This window comes from Oryza sativa, chromosome 1 (genome assembly GCF_034140825.1).
Source record: "Oryza sativa Japonica Group chromosome 1, ASM3414082v1".
NCBI classification, from domain to species: Eukaryota; Viridiplantae; Streptophyta; class Magnoliopsida; order Poales; family Poaceae; genus Oryza; species Oryza sativa.
This window is the reverse complement of record NC_089035.1, coordinates 14897405-14913622: the sequence shown is the minus strand read 5'-3', so window position 1 is coordinate 14913622 and position 16218 is coordinate 14897405.

Sequence of the window (16218 nt, the reverse complement as noted above, 5' to 3'; positions counted from 1 at the left end):
GTTCGGTGTCTGCCCCTTCAGGATGTATTTCCGGTACAGATCTCCCTTGAAGGTCTGGAACTGTTCTGCCATTTTCTTAAGAGTTCACTGTTTCACTATGTTCTCTGTACCCGCAGGGAGCGTGAACGTCTCGAGCATTGTGGTCCACAGCATCTCTTTCTCTGATTCCGGGACAAAGCTGTCATCACCCCCGCGTGCCCTTGTTCTGCGCCAGTACACCTTGCTGACAGGCACGTTATCCCTCACAACCCAACCACTGTGGCGTACAAAATTCTTGGCTGCTTATGCCGGGGCACTAGGTCGGCCGTCTGCGTCCACCTCAGTTATGATGTGCCGACCCTCTATCTTCTTCGCGGCACCTCGTTGTCCGCGTGCCCTCTTCTGTCCAGCGGAGGGATGACTTCCACTAACCTCCTCCTCGTTCCCCTCTGCATCCCTCTCCGCGTTCCCCTCCTCGTTCAAGTGCTGGTTTGGTTCCTCGTTCCCCTCTTCTTCGTTCCAGAACTGGCTGCTTCCCGATGCGATTGTATCGTACAGTATTTGTTCCTCATCGCGATCAGCCATCTGTTCATAGAAGAAATATTTGCTAAGCGTAATATTAACACTATACTAATCTTGTATTAAAACTCAAATAATCATATATGCTAAGTCTAAGTGTCGTGTATTTGTACGGTAGATAATCATATATGCTAAGTTTAATTAAGTTTCGAATATTACATCTCTAATAATCTTATATTAAATCTCTAACACTCACATATGCTAAGTCTAATTAAGTTTCGTATATTAAACCTCTAATAATCTTATATCAAATCTCTAACTATCTCTAACACTCAAATATGCTAAGTCTAATAATCTAATAATCTCTAACACTCACATATGCTAACTCTAGTAATCTAATAATCTTATATTAGAAATCTAACAATCTTATATTATATCTCTAACAATCACATCTTTACATCACTTGCCTGCGCGAATTCCTTCGAGGGCTAGCTACCACTTCGGCTTGAGGGACGACGACGACGACGTCTTCTCTGCAACATGCAAAAAAAATGTATTAGTCTAAATGCAAAGGAACATATAATGTATTTCACGTTTTCAAGTATATATAATCATATATATATGCTAAGTTCAACAATAGTTTAATTATCTCGTTCGTACACATTTCGCTCGCGTTCGTTCTCACACTTTTAGTTCAAGTGCATTCACGTTCGTTAACGTTTCAATCACGTTCGTTCGTGTTTCATTCACGTTCGTTCGCGTTCGTTCACTAACACTCACGTTCGTTCACGTTTCAGTCACGTTCGTTCGTGTTCGTTCACGTTTCATTCGTGTTCGTTCACGTTTCTTTAACGTTTCGTTCGCGTTCGTTCACGTTCGTTCGCGTCCGTTAAGCGTTCGTTCGCGTTCGTTCACCTTCGTTCGCGTTCGTTCACGTTTCAGTCACGTTCGTTCGCGTTCGTTCACGTTCGTTCACGTTTCTTTAACGTTTCGTTCGTGTTCGTTAAGCGTTCGTTCGCGTTCGTTCGCGTTTGGTCACGTTCGTTAAGCGTTCGTTCGCGGCTGCGGCGTCTCGCGGCGGTGGGGGCGCGGTCCAGCGCCGTGGGCCGGCCCGGCGGCGTGGGGGCGGCGGCGGCGTGGCGGCGGCGGCATCGTCTCGCGGTGGCGGCGTCTCGCGGCGGTGGGGGCGCGGTCCTGCGTCGTGGGCCGGCCCGGCGGCGTGGGGGCGCGGCAGCGGCGTGGCAGCGGCGGCGTCGTCTCGCGGCGGTGGGGGCACGGTCCGGCGGCATAGGGGCCCGGCGGCGTGGGGGTGCGGCGGCGGCGGGCCACGGCGGCGGCATGGGGTCGCGGCAGCGGCGTGCCGCGGCGGCGGCGTAACGTAGCGGCCCGGCGGTGTACGTCGGCGTCGGCGTTGTCGGCGTTCGTCGGTGAAAGAGAGAGAGACAGAGAGCTACATCGAGAGAGAGAGAGGGCGGGGGCTCTCACCCAAGAGACGTGGCGGCGGCGTCTGCGGCGGAGGCGGCGAGGACCGCCAGGTGACGGTGAGAGACGACGGCGGCGTCGGAGCGGGGTTGGCCTAGGCAGTGGCGGCGAAGGAGAAGCCGATGCTCGATCTCAATGGAAAAACGTCTAAGTGTTGGTGGAGAAGACGAGGGCGCACCAGGAATATATATACCCCCGGATCTTTACTCCCGGTTGGTGAGAAGAACCGGGAGTAAAGACTTTACTCCCAGTTCTTCTCACCAACCGGGAGTAAAGATATTTTCCCGCTATTTCCAAATTCTTTTTTAAACCCGGTTAGGGTTAAGAACCGGGACTAAAGTTAATAGCACTGAATATTGAATTTCATTGCATATATGTTTCTAAAATAGTAAATAATGCATTAAAAATTCTAATTAACATATGTAAATCCCACATGCATGATTTAAAACTTTTAAAAATTCTAATAATCATATATAATTAGCATATGCATGATATTAAATTGTTAAAAATTGTAACTAACATATGTAAATCCCACATGCATGATTTAAAACTTTTAAAAATTCTAATAATCGTATATAATTAGCATATTCATGATATTAAATTGTTAAAAATTGTAACTAACATATGTAAATCCCACATGCATGATTTAAAACTTTTAAAAATTCTAATAATCGTATGTAATTAGTATATGCATGATATTAAATTGTTAAAAATTGTAATTAATCATATCTAACTAGCATATTCAATACATTCAAAATAGTTTACAACAATTACGGCAATAGATCGGCGGTGACGGTTGTCCGCACGTACTTTCTCCTCACTATTGTTCCTTCCTTGTAATCGCTACGTGAGTAAAGGGTGTCTTCGTTTGATAGGAGGATGCTAGGGTCAACCATCACCGTGAAAGGGGGTTGCCTATCAAACTGATCGTAATCCTCGTCAGTCTTGTCCTCTACTCCGACAGTTTTTCTTTTGCCTGGGAGAACCACGTGGCACTTCGGCTCGTCAGGCCCTTTGCCCTTCTTTCCTTTGCTAGACATGTCCTTCACGTAAAAAACTTGTGTTACATCATTGGCAAGGACAAAAGGTTCGTCCGAGTATCCAACCTTGTTAAGGTCAACCGTTGTCATCCCACTGTCATCAATCGTTACGCCTCCACCAGTCAACCTAATCCATTGGCACCGGAACAGAGGGACCTTGAGAGGTCCATAGTCAAGTTCCCATATCTCCTCGATGGCACCGTAATACGTGCCAGTTGTACCATCGTGTCCCATGGCATCGATACGAACAACATTGTTCTGGTTCGTGCTCTTCATGTTTTGGGCTCTTGTGTAGAATGTGTACCCATTGATCTCATATCCCTGGAATGTCGCGGTCGAGCCAGATGGACCCCTCGCCAGGAAGGCCAGTTGCTAGTTAATCGTCTCGTTACCCATGAGATGTTGTCGCACCCATGTGGGGAAAATATAAATGTGATGCCGTGTAATCCATGCATCGGACTTACCGATGTTTCTGGCGCGAACTAGAGCCAAGTGCTCCTCGATGTAAGGAGCCACCAATGAAGATTGTTGTAAAACCGTGAAATGGGCTTTACGGAATAAATTGTTATCTACCATCATTATTGCTTTCCTTCCGAGAGTCCCCTTTCCCCGTAGTCTCCCTTCATGGCGTGATTCAAGTACCCCGATTGGGCGAAGGTCTTCAATAAATTCTACGCAGAATTCAATGACCTCCTCTGTTCCATACCCCTTGGCGATGCTTGCCTCTGGACGAGCACGGTTTCGAACATACTTCTTCAGAATGCCCATGTACCTCTCGAAAGAAAACATGTTGTATAGGAACACAGGCCCGAGAATACCAATCTCTTTCACTAGGTGACAAAGTAGATGCGTCATTATATTGAAAAATGAAGGTGGAAATATCAACTCAAAACTGACAAGACATTGCACCACATCATTCTGAAGGGCTTCTAACCTATCCGGATCGATGACCTTCTGCGAAATTGCGTTCATGAAAGAACATAGCTTTGTTATTGTTGCCCGGACATTGTCTGGGAGGATACCCCTTATTATAACTGGTAGCAGCTGTGTCATCAACACGTGACAGTCATGAGACTTTAGGTTTGTGAACTTCTTCTCCTTCGTGCTTATTATTCGCTTTATATTCATGGAGTATCCAGACGGTACCTTGATGCTCTCCAAGCATTGAAACATACTTTCCTTCTCTGCCTTGCTAAGAGTGTAGCTGGCTGGACTCAAGTAATGGCTGCCTTTCTCCTGTGGTTCCGGGTGAAGGTCACCGCGTTGTTCCATATGCTTCAGATCATTACGTGCTTCCAGTGTATCTTTCGACTTTCCATATACACCTAGGAAGCCAAGAAGGTTTACGCAAAGATTCTTAGTGAGGTGCATCACGTCGATTGCATCGCGGACGTCCAAGAATTCCCAATAGGGTAACTTCCAAAATATGGAGTTTTTTTCCACATCGCCGCGTGACCATCTTCGCTCTCTATAGGCTAGCTGCCAGGCCCCTTTCCAAACACTACTTTAAGATCTTTAACCATAGCAAACACTATTTTTCCGCTGCGATGTTTAGGCTTCGTACGGTTGTCCGCCGTATGTTCAAAGTGCTTGCCTTTCTTCCGTACCGAGTGGTTTGCTGCAAGGAATCGACGATGACCCATGTACACAACCTTCCTACAGTGCTTAAGATACGTACTTTCTGTTTCATCCATACAGTGAGTGCAAGCCTTGTACCCCTTGTTGGACTGCCTGGATAAGTTGCTAAGTGCAGGCCAATCGTTGATGGTTACGAACAGTAGCGCTCGTAGGTTAAACTCCTCCTGTTTGTCCTCGTCCCACACGGGGACACCTTCCTTCTTCCACAACAGTTTAAGATCTTCGACCAGTGGTCTTAAGAACACATCGATGTCGTTACCAGGTTGCTTGGGGCCTTGAATAATAATCGGCATTATTATGTACTTCCTCTTCATGCATAGTCAAAGGGGAGGTTGTAGATACACATCGTAACGGGCCAAGTGCTATGACCGCTGCTCATCTCTCCAAAAGGATTCATGCCATCCGTACTTAAACCAAACCGTATGTTTCGTGCGTCATTTCCAAAGTCTTTAAATTTTCTGTCGATGTTTCGCCACTGCGAACCATCTGCGGGGTGTCTCAGCATCCCGTCCTGTTGACGTTCTTCAGCGTGCCAACGCATCATTCTAGCATTCCCCTTGTTCCTGAACAAACGTCTTAGCCGTGGTATTATAGGGAAATACCACATCACCTTAGCAGGAATTCTCTTCTTCGTTAGCTGCCCGTCAACCTCACCTGGATCATCTCGTCTAATCTTGTATCATAGTGCTTTACAAACAGGGCATGCTTCTAGGTTCTCGTACTCCTCACCGTGATATAGGATACAATCATTTGGACATGCGTGAATCTTCTGAACTTCCAGTCCTAGAGGGCAGACTATCTTCTTAGCCTCGTACGTTGTCTCGGGCAATTTGTTTCCCTCCGGAAGAATGTTCTTGACGAGTTTCAATAAATCGCCAAATGCCTTGTCACTAACACCATTTTTTGCCTTCCTTTGCAAGAACTCCAGAGTGGTATCCAACTTTTTGTGCCCCTGCTCGCAACCTGGGTACAACGACGTTCTGTGGTCCTCTAACATCTTGTCCAATTTATGGGCCCCCTTTTCACTTTCGCAGTCCTCCTTGGCATCCTGCAACATCTGACCAAGATCATCCGCAACGTCGTTATAATCAGCATCTATGTCCTCCTCGCCCGTTTGATTTCCTTCAAATCCAGCGTACTGAGCAAAGTCTGGAATATTGTCGTCTTCCACTTCATCTTCTTCCATTTCAACCCCTTGCTCTCCGTGGGATGTCCAACAATTATAGCTTGGCATGAACCCCGACTCAAACAAGTGGAAATGAATAGTCCTGGATGCAGAATACTCCTTCTGATTCTTACACTTATTACATGGACAACAAATAAAACCCTTCTGCTTGTTAGCTTCGGCCACTCTCAAAAAATAATGCACACCATCAATAAACTCTTTGGACCGCCGGTCAGCGTACATCCATTGCCGATCCATCTACATGAAATGAAAAAAAAATCGTACACAAATAATCATTCGTATAATAATGACAGTCATACAATAATGATAAAATAATCACAAACTCTTTCAACAGTCATACAATAATGACATATCATTATTCATACAAAAATTATAAAATATTCCACCAAATAATTCTTATTTATTATTTTTTAAGTTTTAAATTCTTTTAATTTTCAATTTAGTTTGTTTTCTTTTATTTAAGATTAACTTTCACTATATTTTCCTACTCAACTATTTTATAAAACCTTATTTAGCAAATAAACAAAATTTCTATATATTCTTTCTTTTCCCACACAAATTTTCTCTCTCATCAACTTACAACAAAATTTTTGAGACAAAAAAGTCTGCAAAACATAGCTCCAAATGTAATATGGCCAAAAAAACATTGGAGAATGAAGTTGCTAACCTTTTAGGCATCTCCGATTTGTATATAATCACCAAAGTAAATTCACTATAAATTTTGGCAAGACCTCCCCTCTTTTTTGAAGAAATTTTGAAGCTTGCTCGGGCTAGAGGAGGAAGAAGACATATATAAAGGGGTGGAACTTTAGTCCCGGTTGGTGTTACCAACCGGTACTAAAGATTACCGGGATACCAACCGGGACTAAAGATCCCGGTAATCTTTAGTACCGGTTGGTAACACCAACCGGGGCCAAAGATCCCGGGGGGGCCTGACAAGCCCTGACAGCATTTGAACCGGGACTAATCTGTTACCAACCGGGACTAAAGATCAAATATGCCCGTTACCCTTTTTAACCGGGACTAAAGATCATCTTTAGTCCCGGTTTTTGTTGCAACCGGGACTATCGTGGAATTCGACCGACCGACGAAAGATGGTTTCTCCACCAGTGGCACGTACTTCGTACTGATGTACTCCCTCCGTCCGTCCTATAATATAAGAGATTTTTTGAGTGTTTACTTGCGCTGTTTAACCACTCGTCTTATTCAAAAAAATTTAGAATCATTATTTATTTTTTTTACTTACTTTATTATCCAAAGTTCTTTAAGCACAACTTTTCGTTTTTTATATTTGCACAAATTTTTTGAATAAGACGAGTGGTCAAACAGTGCAAGCAAAAACTCAAAATCCCTTATATTATGGGATGGAGGGAGTAGTAGTTATATGTGGCCTTCTTTAAAGTTACACTTTAATTTGGACCTATTCTTATTACGTAAGTTGCATATTGGACTAGGTGATAGCAAATCCGTTCACTTTATAGACCATATCTATTCTATTATATACTTAAAAGTCCATTAAACTTCTTACAAACGCTCTTAAACCGCTACGTGGCACTTTTACAAACGTTCCTAGACCGCCACGTGACAGCGTCTAATCTCACCGTCGATTTTTACTTAAATCGATGGACCCGATAATTTAGACCATTAGATTAGATTAGATGTATTTTATTTAAAGGAATCAAATACTATACTGTTGGCAAAAAAAACAAAAATATAAGTACTCCATAAATACGTACGTACGACTGAAAAACAATCAAGCTTACGTCACTCCCAAGCCGCCAGGTGGGACTCAGCTCCTAAGTTATCAAATGGCGTTATAATAAATTAAAAAAATCTGTTGATTTTTTATTAAATCGGTGGACCCATTAATTTTAACCATTAGACCTCCCTAAAATTAAAAATCCGGTAGCCTTCACCTCCACTATACGTCCGCAAGTACGTACTCCCTCCCCTTCCCTCTGTCCAACCTCCAACTCTCCCCTTCTCTCTTATTTTTAGCTAACTTTCTTAATATTAAGATTTTCAAATTACGTTAATCTAAAAAAAATCATACGTAGAAAATGTGCTATATCTCTTCATGTGGACGTGCACGTACATATGTACGTACCCTCTTTGTTCTTTCTTTCTTTTTTCTTTTCTCCCCTTCTTGGTTAGATGAGATAGAAAATCAATATTCATATTAAGTATATTTTAAGTTGCAAAAATACAGTCTAAAAAAATCTAGAAAATGTGAGAAAAACTAAAAGATCTAACCATTATTTTTTATTTAAATTGATGGATCCGTTATCTCGGACCATTAGAATAAATCTATTAATAATCTGTCCTAATCTCCATCAACGTAACGACTAGAGAAAGGTACGTGCGTACAACTTATAAAAAAACCGAAAATACATATACAACTGTAATGTAACGTACAGTTTAAAAATATAAAGTGCAAAAAACATAAAAAAAATCAATTACTTATATCATTAAAACGTACATTTGCTTCCTTCTTCTCTCCTCACGTATAGATGAAATCGTAATTATTATTAGTGATAATAAATTTTAAGAAATTATAACTTTATAAACATAAATTATACATATCATCATATATATGTCTAATTAGCTCCACAATGTTTGGAAATAAATTTTATAAAACTATATTATTTTACCCATGATATTAACAATATAATATTTTTTTTGTTTACTTAAACCGTTGTACCTATTATATCAAACCATTATTTTGTATCAAAAATTTTAAAAACACGCTGTTTAAAATAAATGTTATGCAATTATGTTTTGTACCATTAACTTACCAATTTATGATCTATATTAACTAATTTTAATTTAATTAGTGAACACTGTATTTTATACTATTTTTAATAAAAATATCTTGCCCATCAATAATTTTCAAATACTTATAGTTTCATTTATTACCGTTATATCTTATATTATCTCAGCTATAGTTGTAGTCCTGTAGATGTGATAGATGGACGCTTAAAGTTTTTTTTAAAATTTTCTATTAAAGTGGAAATTTCTAGAGTTTTCTCTAATTAATGTGGGAACCTTTAGCTTTTGTGTTGTTGAAAACTGATGTTGGGGATTCTTATACAAGCATTTATGAAAATCTATCAAAGCTTTTAGAATTGAAAGTTTAGCTTGTTTTCTAACTAGTTCAAGCAAATTTCAATTGAATGTGAAACTATAAATTATTTGTTAGTGATCGATCGTTTGATTGTAGGTATTTGTCATGCTAATATTTCGTCCTCTAGTAATGTGATTAAAACTTCAAAGATCTTTGAATTTGAGTTATTTTCTCTAAAGTTATGTGTATCATTTGAAAAATTACTAAGACATTATCTGTTTTCAAAAAAGGCTCAAATTTAATCTAAATGTGAGTATTTGAATCCTTCGGGCCCCATTGTATATATAGTATTTTATATATATCTTTGTTACTGCTTGGCCAGAATATAAATGTTCAATAATATATATTTTTTAAAAAATGGAACAGGGTATGAACCCACTCGAAACAGGCAGAATTGTTCTAGGTCATGTGGCAATATGACTATTCCTTTCCCCTTCGGGCTCCAAGAAGAATGCTCCGCAAATAGAAAATTCCTTCTGAATTGTACTTCCAAGCAAGCATTTATTGGAGGATCATACACGCAATATCAAGTGACGAATATTTCACTAGATCAAGGGCTTCTGTTTGTCAACTTTTCTCAGCACGAAGAGGCCTACTCAGAATTGGTAGAAATAAGCAGAGATAACATCTCACAGTGGGTGGAGTCCTGGATTGACGAATTCAACGATTTTGACGTCTCTCAGCATTACGGTATTTGGAAGTGGTTTGTGACCAACATGACTTGTGAAAAGGCTAAAAAATCATCTGCTTATGCCTGCATTAGCACCAACGGTGAGTGTACTGGTGTCACGCATGGACATGTGCATTTGGGATATCGTTGCAAGTGCTCTACTGGCTACGAAGGAAATCCGTACGTACATAACGGTTGCATAGGTAAGAAACCAGTTTGTTGCCAATATCGACAAAAATCGTTATTATGAACTTCAATTAGTAGCCATTGTATATTTGTTTTGCAGATATTGACGAGTGCTCGATACCCAATGATTGTAAGGGAATGTGCCACAACCAAGCAGGAGGCTACAGTTGCACTCGTTGCCCTCATGGCACATCTTTCGATCCAGCCGAAAGGAAATGCACTTCCACCAAGCAACATAATATTGTCTTGGGTATTTCTCACTTTAACCGATCCCTTTTCAATAAGATCACAGTCAAGTACGAAGCATAACCATATTAATTACCTATGTATGTAGGAATTGCCAGTGGACTTAGCTGTGGCTTTGGAGTGTTAATTCTTACCTTAAGTGTGACAATGTTATTTTGGAGGTGGAAGAGAGGCATTCAAAAGAAAATTAGAAGGGATTACTTCCATAAAAATAAAGGTTTACTATTGGAACAATTGATTTCTTGTGATGACAGTGTTGCGCATAAGACAAAGATATTTTCTTTAGATGAATTAGAGAAGGCAACAAACAATTTTGACTCAACACGGATTCTCGGTAGTGGAGGCCATGGCACTGTTTACAAGGGCATTTTATCTGACCAACGCGTAGTAGCAATAAAAAAATCCAAAATTGTGGAGCAGAGTGAGATTGATCAGTTTGTCAATGAAGTTGCTATGTTATCTCAAATCATCCATCGTAATGTGGTCAAGCTTTTTGGCTGTTGCTTAGAATCCGAGGTTCCTCTACTTGTTTATGAGTTCATATCAAATGGGACACTATATGATCTTCTCCATGGTAATTTGCAAAGCAAATGTGTATTAACATGGTGGAATCGCATCAGAATTGCCCTTGAGGCTGCAAGCGCTCTTGCCTATCTCCATTGTGCTGCCTCGGTACCAATATTTCATAGAGATGTGAAATCTGCCAATATACTTCTCGATGATAATTTCACTACAAAGGTTTCAGATTTTGGTGCTTCAAGATCTGTTTCTATTGATGAAACTCACGTGGTCACAATAGTGCAAGGTACATTTGGATACTTGGATCCTGAATATTATCATACAGGACAATTAAATGAGAAGAGTGACGTTTACAGTTTTGGTGTAATACTTATTGAGCTTATAACAAGGAAAAGGCCAATCTTCCTCAATTCAATTGGAGAAAAGCAGAACCTGTGTCATCACTTTCTTCAAAGACAGCAAAACAATACCACATCAGAAATAGTAGATGTACAGGTTTTGGAAGAAGCAGACCAGTGGGAAATTGATGAGATTGCTTCGCTTGCAGAGATATGCTTGAGGCTTAGAGGAGAACAGAGACCAAAAATGAAAGAAGTGGAGCTAAGGCTGCAACTTCTGAGGAGTAAAGTAGCAAAGAAGAAGAATAGAGTAGAAGTAAGCAGGGAAAATGAAATTGATCCATTACTGCTTTATACGCCCAGCTCTAGTTCCGTGAACCCAAGGGATTTTAATTCGGCAAGTCACAATGATGCCACTCGATGCTACACCATGGAGCAAGAATTGGTTTCTTGGACCAATTTACCTCGCTAAATATAACATTACTTTTTAAGTAACTCGGTATTTTTTAATAGCTAAACATACAATTCAACACCTACCTTAAATAATACTTAAAATGAAACATTAGATTACTCTCTAAAATTTGAAAACACTATTGTGGTGTTTGTTTATTGTATCAGTCTATTGGATAAGACAAAATTATCATTTTTTGTATTATTCTATACACTAGGAAGGTGGCCCGCGCGCATGCGTGGGCACTTGTATTATTGAAAGGTAAGTTTAGTGTTTGTTCAAAAATTTTGCCTCAAATTAAGAGCAAACTAACGTTCGGATAATGTTATTTTATAATAATTTAAGAGTTCTATTTTTCTTAAGATATTTTAAAAAAACATTCACAAACTTTTGAGTAGGAGATGGATTGAGTACTTGACTTTTGAATCATGGTTCATTTTCTCGAGTAAATAATAAACTATTGCTAGTTAATTATCAGACAGTTCATCTATATACATACCGTGTAGTTTGGCCACAAATAAAAAATGCTAGAGCAAACTAATCAAAATTCTTATAAGTAAATAGTCTCTTGAAGGCATATGATATAGTAAAAAATGGAGAGAAGTGTATGCATGGAAAAAGAAGAAGGGGCAAATGACAAAAAAGGAAGGGGAAGCATACATACCCATGTACGTAGGTGCATACCTATGCCACGGGAGGAGAGGTGGGACTGTGAAGGTAGAGAGGTCGGACCTCGTAGTATTTAGTTTGTTCTAAGATCAATTTAATCTAACGGTTTATAATATAGGACCTACCGATTTAAGTAAAAATCAAGTAATATATACTTTGCTTTTTTTCTCTTAGAATTTATGATATTTTCTCTAATTTATTAGAGCGCCATGTGGTAGCTCGAGAGCATTTTAAGGAATTTTAATGGACTTAACACATGTAATTCGTAAATTAACCGTGTAATATATATGTATGGGACTACGGTAATATTCGTTCTAGCTTTGTCCATGTTTATATATATGTACAGAGAAATTAATTATGTTGCTAGCAAGCCATTAGATGTCTAATTAATAGCAATTAATTGTGACACATATTTACAATTGTTCATAGTAGCTCTTACATATTCATCCTATGACTTTGATTATCCATTGATCACCATGACTCACACGAAAAAAGAATGTACTACTTAGGGGTTTAGGACAGCTGAAATTGATGAATTATCTAATTTACGTGATAGCTATTTGAGGATATAAACGAATGATTTGACTTCTAAAAAGTTAAAAAATTGTTTAAAAAACACCATTTAGAAATTTCAAAATATAGAATCAGAAAAAAAAATAAAGCCTTAAACTTCATTTTAGCACTCTTGTCTTAGTAAGAGTTCTATCGATATTCGTTAATACTATTCTCATATTTATAACATAATGATTTCTTTCACCTGTACGAACAAATAGTACAGGATCCAAATACGACATAACACAATACATTATAATTATTATGTAATCAACTCTCGGTTTCAGCTTAAACGAAGCTATGTGTTGGAAAAAACACAATGGTGCTTAATTCTTCTCTCGCTGCATAACACCTTTAATTTTTCTTTTTATGTTATTAACAAAATTAATCATATCCATATATAATTTGATATGTAGCAAAGCTGTAGCGCTGCAATGGTCGTGATCACCTTAGATGCCTCAGACATGATGCTTTGTCATGCGTGCAAAAGGTAAAATTACAGATGTGCATTGTGCAACGGACCAAAAAGAGAACTTTAGACGTTTTAATTATTAGCAAACAATAGATCCGATGATTTAAATAATCGGTACACGGGTTCTAATGTAAATGTAAATTAGTTAATATAGATTTTAAATTCTTAATTTAATCGGTGCACAGTATAATGGTGTAGGCTTTATTTTAAAATAGTGCATTATTTGAGAATAATAGTCCAAAGTAATAAAAGGATAGATCCAATAATTTAAATAATGGGTCCATCGGTTTAACTGCACGTATAAATTAGTTAATATAGATCTTAAATTGTTTATCTGATAGGTACACTATAATTATGCAAACTTTATTTTAAAATATTGCATTATTTGAAAATAATAATACAAAGTAATGAGTACACTAGTTTAGGTGGAAATTATCTTACATTAATTTGATGGGTAAACATATAATGGTCTAAATTTTATTTTCAAAAACTGTAGAGCTAATTTAGTTACCTGTGTTTATAAAGAGTTATATGATGGTATATTCTTTGTATGTAAAATTATGATTATTCTGAAAAATATATACCAATTATGTAAATGGAAAAAAGAAGAAAAAAGGGGGAAAAAAGGGAAGGGAGGGAAGCGTACCTCCCTATGCGCGGGAGAAGGAGGGGAGGTGGGACCCATAATATTTGGTTTGTTTTAAAATCAATTTTATCTAACGGTGTATAATATTGGATCCACTAATTTAAGTGAAAATCAAGGAATAGATGTTTTGCTTTTTTATTAGAATTTCTAGGATTTTCTCTATTTTATAAAAGCGCCACATGGCGGCTCGAGAGCGTTTATAGGAAGTTTCATGAACTTTTAGTATATAATTTAGTATATAATAGATATGCTTAAATCCATTGGTTTGTGGAATATATCTTCGGACTTGGGAATAATGGATTTGGTAAGTGCTGGGACTAATGCATGTGCGCACATATATAACTTGACTGCATCAACTCAGCAATAATTTATCTGTATGAGATAGAGAATGGTTTGTTGACAGTGATTGATTTTACTTGTAGTATCACCCACAGACTCTCAGTCCTCATAATGTAAGTGATTATGCCTTCTTTTTTACAAAATTAAAGAAATATCAAAAGAACTTATGATGATATAAAAGGTGATGTCGGTGATATGGGCCCGGGGGTATGTGAAGTATGGGGAAGTCTCCTTCCCGTCTAGTCACGTGGCCCTACAGCCTAGCTCTCCCCCCACACCTCGAACGACGCAGAGGCAGCCAGGGGGCCTCGGGGTGCCACGTCACACCCCTCGGGTCCTCGCGCTGCCTCGCCTCGAGGCCCTCGCCCGACCGCCATGTGGCGAGGGGAGTGAGTGGGGCGGAGACCCAGGCTGAACCGCCATCAATGCAAGGGCGGATGTGCGGCGCTGCCCGATTGACCCACGTCAATCGGGCGTGACCGGATTGTGACCGGCCTGTCGCCGGTCACGTCCGATCGGACGGGCGGAGGTGCCCCCACATCCTACCCTGTGCTCGGTGGAGTGGGGGCAGGTATGCCCCGTCCCATCAAAGCATCATCTGGAGCCCCCTCCACGTGAGATGAACCGCCGAAAGTCTCCATTCATTTAAAGGAGAATGACAAGGATGTCCCCCATGTCAGGCGGGGGGCGGCGCTGGGCCCCACTCGACAACGGACGGCTGCTTAGCTTCCGAGCGAAGGCACGAACGGTGGTCCGATCCAGGCGGAGTGGGCCTCCCCTCCCGTGAAAGAGTAGGTAGAGGCGGTGCATGTGGTATCCCCTTGAACTATAAAAGGAGGACCTTACCCACCGAAAAAGGGGACGACTCTCAGTTAGCCTAAACCCCAGGGGAAGAAGAGCGAGAGTGCTCCCTGGAGTTTAGGAACCTTTGTAACACTCAACCTTAAAATCCCACGCACAGGAGTAGGGTATTACGCTCCATAGCGACCCGAACCTGTATAATCCCGGCTCTCGCGCGCGGTCTCGGAAGATTCTAGGCGGACACACGTTCTCGATCAACGCGCCCTTTCCCCCAGCCGAACTCACAAAAGGGGGGTCTCTCGATCTCCCGCTAGAGAGGATCATTCATCGACAGGTGATATGTGAGGGAATAAAGTAGTATAAAAGGTGTGTTGGTGGTAGGTCATCAGGCACTATAGGATGAGGATATCCAACTTTGCTAATCTTGATCATTAGCAATTGGTTTGCGATAATTATTCAATTTTGTTGTTAATTACTGTTGAAATTATAAGCACATAATGATTTAATTTATTCCATAAATAAATCATGACATTGCAGATGTAAACTAGATTGAACGCATCATTAGATCTACACATGTAAACTAAGAAGTAAAACATGGACAGATCAAATATGCGCAACATGTCGAACACGTACCGAGGTGGCGGAAAGACCGGTTGCTCGGTAGGAACTACTCGCGGTTGTAAGCGTCGACGAAGTTGCGAAGCACACGAGTGGAGAGGAAGGCGAGCTGTCACGGATGAACAGGGAGCAGTCGCGCGAAGCGCTTCCCAAAAACCTTATTGCCGCCTTCTCCCGGTGCAGGACGTCGAAGGCAGAGGTTCCGGAGACCTGCTCTCCCGATCGCCGGTGCACGCCGGCGAGCGGGATGGAGTAGCCTACGAGCGACGGCGCAGTACAGAGTAGGAGGCAAACCCTAGATTGATTTCGTGTGTGTTGCGTGAAGACGGCGACTAGGTTTATATAGAGATAGATCGCCTAATCAGGGCGCCCGCGTAAACCGAACCGGATAAGTCGCGCGTAACTTATCCAGACTCCATGTCGTTTTCACGCAGCGGATTTTTCGGAATGTTTCCAAAACAAAACAAATCCGAATCCCGCAGCAAAACAAAACTGCAAAAGGAGGCTGCATCTGAGCAAGGGTGAGGAGCCAATTTTCCGGACCATTCGACGCGTACGTCGTGCACGCGCGCCGCCTGCCCTGCCAGGCCATGCCAGGGAGCGCACACGTGTGTTTCCCCTCTTCTCTCCACCACACATGCTTCAAGTGGCTAGGAGGGCATCCTCCCTTTTAAGGAGGTCCCGCTCTCCTAAAATAAGCAAGGTGATACTAAACTCCACATGCATGTCATCCCATGAGGTGG